General features: G+C 46.9%; 1 non-coding gene across 1 annotated transcript; it reads right to left on the reverse strand.

The window, feature by feature from the left end:
• Positions 1-1,089: 1,089 nt before the first annotated feature.
• Positions 1,090-1,213, reverse strand: LOC119446979 (U5 spliceosomal RNA). The gene has a single exon (XR_005190883.1). It is a non-coding gene; the product is annotated as a U5 spliceosomal RNA (small nuclear RNA).
• Between the last annotated feature and the right edge of the window lie 6,568 nt (positions 1,214-7,781).

Genomic DNA, 7,781 nt, shown 5'->3' on the forward strand with positions numbered 1-7,781 from the left:
TCTTAATAGTGGCAATGTTTGTAATTGATTCTAACCGAATGTGTTCTCTTTTCCAATATACATAGATTGCTGCACCCTTCAGACAACACAACAAATTGACACAACTCAAGTATGGTGTACTGGAATTGTGTTGTCCGGCGGCAAGAACGTGGCGCTTTTTGCCTTTATTTCCGCGAAATATAAACAAGGTGTCTTGTTTAGTTCACATAGGACGTTGCTGAAACCAACTAGGAACGTCTTATGACGCATGAAAATAGGGAGCGACCATTCCCCTTGCCCGTAGGTGAAATATTGTGTTTTCAATTACGGATAGGCGGTCCCAAAAAACTGGGCATGATGCAAGTAGCGCAAGCTGAAATTGGTTAGGGCGGGAACTGCCCAGCGCCAAGCCTTCTCCGCAATACGAGCGTGTACGGTGAATACGCGTGTCCCGAGTAGGCACAACAGACAATACTCGCTGCCCAAGCAAGGGGATATGTAGCGAAGAAAAGCATTAGTTACGTGGTTGCTCTATTACGAAACAAAATTTAGCTTAAGCTGCAGTTTTGTTGGACTTTCCAGAGTGCAGCTGATCAGAACGTCCTAATTAAAAAAAAAAAAAAAGAAAATCACCAGCCCTTCCTCTGTCGAGAAATTGGGGGTAAGCCAAGCTTGTCCTGTGTGTATCTGACCTTCGTGGTGATTTTTTTCTTTCTCTCTCGCTCTTTTTGTCCCTGGTATGTGCTATTGAGCTTCGACCCTTGCTGCACTACCACTAGGATCGGCTCTTTTTAGCGTGACACGACATCCACCGCCTACACTTGTGAGCCTGTAAAGCTTCGCTTATAATATAAAAAAAAAGGGGGGGGGGGGCGCAAATAGCATCACTTATGACAGTGTAAATATTGGAAAGTAACCACTTCTCGGTAAATACGCCTGTTCCAGGAATGGAAGCGAAAACGTGAGGCTGTTTACTGTCGCTGCATGTGGAAACGTAATAAAGGTACGGGAATGCAAGCCATTATAGGACGCCGTCGCAGCACATCGGCACCTCCATAGGCCGAGCAGGGGTACATTGTGGAATTCTTACTTTGGATTTCGTTAGTAGGCCCCGCCCAAACGGGCAGAGCCTTTCAAAAATTGGCCTATAGGCTCATTGGAGTGTCCCTCCCCACGGTAATCTTTAGTAAAAGGCGAAAGATTAATGCGTGGATTTGAGGAGAGACCTGAGCAGATACCCTAAAATGCCACGGCCAATGAACGGGACTCCGGCTGACCCTACAGGGAAGTCAAGTTGCAGAGCGTACTGTTCGCAAAAGTTCACTTTGACTCAACAATTTGTACCCATTTTACAGTGCTTAGTACCTACATAGTGATTACGTCGGCAGTTCTTTTAATTGATGTTTGTTAATTGTTTTTAAATTATGGTCAAAACATAAAAAATAGCGTGCGATTCAGGCACAATATGCGTTCCAAAGCCGCCACCGTTTAGAAGCGCGACGGTCCTGCCCTCTACAGTACGCGCCAGAGGTAGAGTGCGCGTGGTTCGTCCCGTCCCCGAGCGATGGCGCCACTAGTTGAAAAAAACAAAACAACTCGGAGGGGTTGCGTTTTGCACTGGCATTGCATTGTATTAATGCTATAAGCATTCTCAAGGAGGTCTTTAAAAAATCAAAGCCCCTTTCTTAAAGAAAGATTGTTGAACGCGAAGCTTTCGCCCATGCAAACTGGATCAAAGTACAAAGCCAACGACCACGCAACGAACCCAACAAATGCTGAGCGACCCGATGCGATTTGCTTGCTTGTCTACGTTAATTGTATGCTCAGAAAGAACGACTTTGTTCTTCAACTCGGGGCAGGGAAGTATTGGCGAGGTTAGGCTTTACACTGAGGCCCCAGTATTGCGGTGAGGAGATGGCACAGATAGACCGCAATGTTCGATCTCACATCGCGGTGGCCCCAATTCCCAAGAACATGCACTCCAAGTACCATCCCGGACGACGCAGAGCAAGGGCAAAGACTCTTCACAAACGTTTCGGCATGGGGCCGGGAGTGTATTACACGGATGCTAGTTGAACCAGCTCCGACACGTTCACCGTAGTCTCTACGTGTCAGAACAACGTTACAACGGCATCCAACCTCCTCGGCATGCGTGGCAGCTCTACAGCTGCATGCAATACTACTGAAACATCCACTCATGAGGAATAGGCAGTGGGAGGCATGGCTTGCGGACGAGGGCCGGGAGAGCCAATTAGCTCTTCTGGTACACTTCTGGACCAAGCCCAGCGAGCCGCTCGTGCCAGTGGAGCCCTGGAATAGGGGCCCCAACCAGCGTGCCTTCTTTTATTTATTTATTTGCAATAAAGTTTTTACTCACTCGCTCTTCGGATTGTATTTTTTGAACGTTGAATTGAATGAAGACACATTTCGTTAAGTTGCATAGCTTTTATTTTAGATCACTTTCACGCAGTTCGTCTGGGTAGCGTGGCGTTGCAGTTCCCATTGTTCTTATCGGTACAAACTGCGAATGTAAACTGTAGTGTTCTAGGACAGTGTGCGCCATAGGCGCCGACTACAGGGGGGGGGGGGGGGGGGCTCCGGGGCTCGAGCCCCCTCCGGAGTTTTCCCGGGGGGGCTCCCCCCCCCCCCCCTGGCCTTAAAGTGTCATTACCGGAGTTCTGTTACCCACATAATTTGAGGATTCTCTTGCGTTGCCTCTACATTTTCACTTTTGTTGCGGCTAAAAGCTTACGTACGGAACGTACCATTGTTGGCGCGGACGTGCGCACGGCTTTTAATTTATACTTTCGCTTTATTTCGGCAAATCCTGACAATAGGAGGACAAGCGCAGTAGAAGCACCAGCGGCGGTTACCTCATCCGCGTTTCCTCACTTCAACATTATTTTTCTTTATTTCCGCTGAGAACACCATGCACAGACACAATATGTTTTAATATATACACAGGACAGAGTTCATTCATTCATTCAAATAACTTTATTGAGTGCCCTGCGATTTGGTGGGGTGGGCCTAGACCCAGCCTAGGCTTCGGCCAAGGGTTGTTGGCCCTTGGCGGCTTCCTCGGCTCGCTGGACGGCCCAGAGTTAGTGCTGCAGGTCCGAGCTGAGCAACGCAGACTCCCAGAGCGCGTGGAGGCTGTCGCTGTTTGAGGCTGCATCACTGTTATCGTGTGTTATACCCGCACATTCCCATAGGATATGCTCTAGGGTGGCTCTAGAGTCGCAATGTCTGCACTTGTCACTCGTGTATAAATCTGGGTGTATTATGTGCATGATGGCTGGACTCGGATAGGAACTGGTTTGTAACTGCCGCCATTCGACAGACTGTTTTTTGTTTAATTTTGGATGAGGCGGCGGGAATGTGCGCCTCTGCAATCTATGGTGTTGTGTAATTTCATGAAATTTGGTCATTCGATCTTCCCACTCCCACTCGTCGGTAGTCGCTGAAGCGGGACTAACCGAGGCTCGGTCCGTAAGCTCTCGAGCCATGCGGTGCGCCACCTCATTGCTACCGTCTGGTAGTGTGTGAGCGGGTGTCCAGATGAGATGGACACTTCTGTCGTGGTTGTTACCTAATTTTAGGAGTCGTAGTGACTCTGGGGAGATTCGACCATTGGTGAAGTTTCGTATTGCCGTCTGGGAATCACTGATGATTATATCTGCTTGTGTTTGTGCTATGGCTAACGCGATAGCTATTTCCTCTGCGGTTTCTACGTGTGGCGTACGTGTTGACTGTAGCGCTCGTCGTGCATTTTCCCTCGTAATTTATCACCACTGCTGTGTAGGCGCGCTTGTGTCTGTACCTAGCTGCGTCTACAAATATGGTGTCCTTGCTGTTACCGAATTTCTTTTGTATATCGCGTGCTCTGCTTTCCCGCCTACCCTGATGGTGGGTGGGATGCATATTCTTGGGCATTGGAGGGACGGTTATCATGCCTCTGATGTGTCTGGGCATACTACTTTGACACCATGTTGGGCATGATACCCTATACCCAGGCGATCCAATATTTGCCTACCTGTTTTAGTTTTGGACAGGCGTTCATATTGTGCTATGCGTTGTGCCACGATTAGCTCATGCAGTGTATTGTGAAGACCTAGCTGCAGTAGTTTATCGTTGCTGGTGGTGATGGAGAGTCTGATTGCTTGCTTGTAGATTTTTCTGATTAAGCAGTCTAATTTGTATCTTTCTTACGAGTGCCATCGTAGGTACGATGCGACGTATACTATTCTGCTTATTACAAACGCTTGGACTAGCCTAAGCAGATTGCCTTCTTTCATTCCACTGTGTTTGTTGGCTATTCGCTTCAGTAGTCGCATGATTTGAGATGTTATATTGTCTAATTTACGTATGGTCTCTCCATTGTAGCCGTTACTTTGAATGATGAGCCCCAATACTCTGATCTTGTCAACCTTGGGTATGGGCGTACCATTCGCGGTAGTTAGGCGAATTTCCGGATTGTTTCGTTCCTCGTAGTTGCGTGGTTTTCGGCCACGTCGCGATGGTATATAAATGAGGAGCTCAGATTTCTCAGCCGAACACGGCAGTCCGGTTCCTGCTAGGTATTGTTCAACTGCTTCTATTGCACGTTGTAATGTGTTTTCAACCTGTCCATCGTTGCCATCGCTCACCCAGAGGGTGATGTCATCAGCGTAAATGGTATGATTGAGGCCATCGATTTCCTGTAGTTTTGTTGGTAATCCAATTAGAGCCAGGTTAAACAGCATCGGTGATATTACTGAACCTTGGGGCGTACCTGCGCTTCCAATCTGTAGTTCTTCGGAGTTAAGGTCTCCTATCCTAATGTGTGCTTTTCTGTTAGTAAGGAAGTCTCGTATATAATTGTATACTCGCTGGCCTAGGCCTAGCTCATTTATTCTGTTTAATATTGTTTCGTGGGTAACACTGTCAAACGCCTTCTTTAGGTCCAATCCTAAGATAGCTTTGGTGTTCCGACTGATGTTATCTATAATTTGATGCTTAAATTGGGGCATTGCATCCTGTGTAGACAAATTTCTCCGGAAGCCCAACATTGTAGGCGGGAGAACGTCGTTGTCTTCGAGATAGTTGGTCAGTCTCGCTAGGACAACGTGCTCCATGAGTTTGCCCACACAGGACGTGAGTGAAATGGGTCTCAAGTTCTCCAACTGTAGCCGCTTGCCTGGTTTAGGTATTAGAATAATCTGGGCCGTTTTCCATTGCAGTGGTATTGTACCGGATAGCCAGCATGCGTTTATATACTTGGTAAGTTCTTCTAGAGAGGCATCATCGAGATTTCGGATCGTCTTGTTAGTTATTCCGTCTAGTCCTGGCGCAGATGTAGTATTAAACTTTTGTAGAGCTGCTCTCAATTCCGCTTCGCTAATCTCTTCGTCTAATTGTATGTTTTTGGTGCCTGTGTAATCTGGGTGAGTTGTTGGCTTAGCCCGAGATAAATATCTTGTGGCTACCTCATCGATAAAAGCTTCCTCAGTTTTGTCATATGCATGCAAGATTTTGTTTATGTTTTGTCTGTACGTGGCTTTACTTTCCTCAGGATTCAAAAGGTGCCTGAGGAAGTTCCACGTTCTGGATAATCCTAACTGATTATCCATATTGGTGCATGTTGCTTCCCATTGTTGGTTACAGAGCTGCTGTGCGTATGCTTCTATATCTCTGTTAAGTCGGGCTAGCCTGCGTCGGAGCGTCCTGTTGTGTCTCGTGAGTTTTCCATCTCCTCAGGGGACCTTCTTTAGCTTCCCACATATGTAGGAGTTTACTGTCTACCTGTTCCATTTGCGCGTCCTGGGGGATTATTTGTGTGGCTGAGTTAACATCCTGCTTCAGCTGCGTGCTCCAGTCCGCGATGTCGGTGATAGTACTATCCTTTTTCTCGCGAATTTGTCTGAGTTTGTTCCAGTCTACAATTTTCAGTTGTTTGCCCTTGGATTTGCTTGGTCCTGCTTTAACAGTGATTTCGAGGGTATTGTGATCGCTGCCGAGATCCTGTTGGGTGTTAAGCCAATTCGCATCCCTAATGTTCTTTGTAAAGGTGAGATCTGGAGTAGTATCCACACTAACACTAGACCCTCTCCTCGTAGGAGTCGACGTGTCTGTGATGAGGGTAAGGCCCTCTTGTTGTGCGTCTAGCCATAAGTGTCTACCTTTGGGGTTTTTAAATCTGTATCCCCATGCCGTATGTTGTGCGTTGAAATCCCCTCCAATCACTAAGGCTCTGCCTTTTGCGATAGTGAGGGTCTTGCGGAGAAGTGATCGGAAATTGGGAAGTCGGTTTCTTGGGTTACTATAAACATTAAGGACAAATAGGCTTTGATTGTTTTTTCTAGCAGGTATTAACTCGATTAATATATTGTCTACATCCGCAATGCCTGTATCATACTGAACGACCGTGTACCTACGTTTGACTAGAGTGCTGACAGCTCTCGTCTCCCCGTCGGCACTACAGAATGATCTGTACCCAGATAATTTGGCCTTACAGTGTGGCTCCTGTAGCATTATGACATCAGGATGTTCCTTATTAATTAGGTGTTGATGTAAGTTGGATCTTTTTCTACTGTATCCACGACAATTCCATTGCCAGATAGTATATAATGGTCGTGTCGATCCATGGTGGCAGTTACAATTTTCCGGTTCCCTCCACCGTAGGTGTCGAGGGTTTATTATATGGCTTACTGGTTGTTTTGATGGGGCCACCTCCACTGGTTTGCGGTCCCCATGTCTTCATACGAGATTCAATGTCGGCAAATGTTGTATTATATGTATTAAATTGTTGTAGTATTTGCGTCATAATAGCCTGTGTAACTTGCTGGGTAATTTGTGTGCCCAGATCTGTAAACTGTTTACTTATGATATCTAACTTGTTTTCTAGAATGTCAATTTTGCTTTCGAGTTCATCCTGTCTTTTCTAAAGAGGTTTAACGGATTTGATCTTTTTAACTGCGATCGTCTTGTTATCGTCTGTGGCTTTGCGTTTGGCTGGCACGTTAGCCTCTTCCTCCATATCTGCCTCTTTTTCAATACTAGTGTGACACCTTGCCCGTTTTTAAGACTAATGTTCTCTTTCCGCAGTCTACTGTTTTCTTCTTCTAGAGCGACAATCCGCTGATGATGTTCTAGCGTCATTTGTTTCATCTGTGCTAGTTATTTTTCTAACGCTCTATTTCTAGTGTTAAGTGCAGCCTCTGCCTCCGCGCGCGCCCCGGAAGCCACGTCAGCCCAGCTGACCTGTGATGGCGGTCCGGTGGTGTGGTTGCCGATAGTGCCCTTGCTGTTGCCAATGGCCTGAGGTGACTTGGTGAGGTTACCACTGCGGGGTCTGCACCTTGACCTTGATCGGTTGCCGGAGTGTGATCTGCTTCTGGTTCTTGGGAGGGAACCCGATCTGTTCCTGCTGGCTGTACTTGGGCTTCTTTGGTTGTCGACGTAGTTCTCGTATTCCACTTGTTCCTCTCTCCGGGCACGTTCCCATCTTCGTATTTTGACGAGGTATGGGATCCGGTACCTTTCTTGGCATCGTTTATCCGCGGTCGGGTGGTCATTTCCACATAGTTGGCATTCTGCTTTGCATTCGTGGTCTTGCTTTGGATTCTTGGTGCCGCAACTCCGGCAAATTTTGTCAGTAGGATTGGGGCATACGTCCGCTCGGTGTCCAAGTCTTTCGCATTTGTAGCAGATGTCAAATTGTTTCTTGTAAAGTGCGCATCGAACAAGCGCAGCTCCGTAGTTCACATAGCTAGGGACGTAATATCCATCAAAAATGACGATTACGTTGTTTGTATTGCCCATAT

The sequence above is a fragment of the Dermacentor silvarum genome, chromosome 3 (assembly GCF_013339745.2).
Source record: "Dermacentor silvarum isolate Dsil-2018 chromosome 3, BIME_Dsil_1.4, whole genome shotgun sequence".
Lineage (NCBI taxonomy): Eukaryota > Metazoa > Arthropoda > Arachnida > Ixodida > Ixodidae > Dermacentor > Dermacentor silvarum.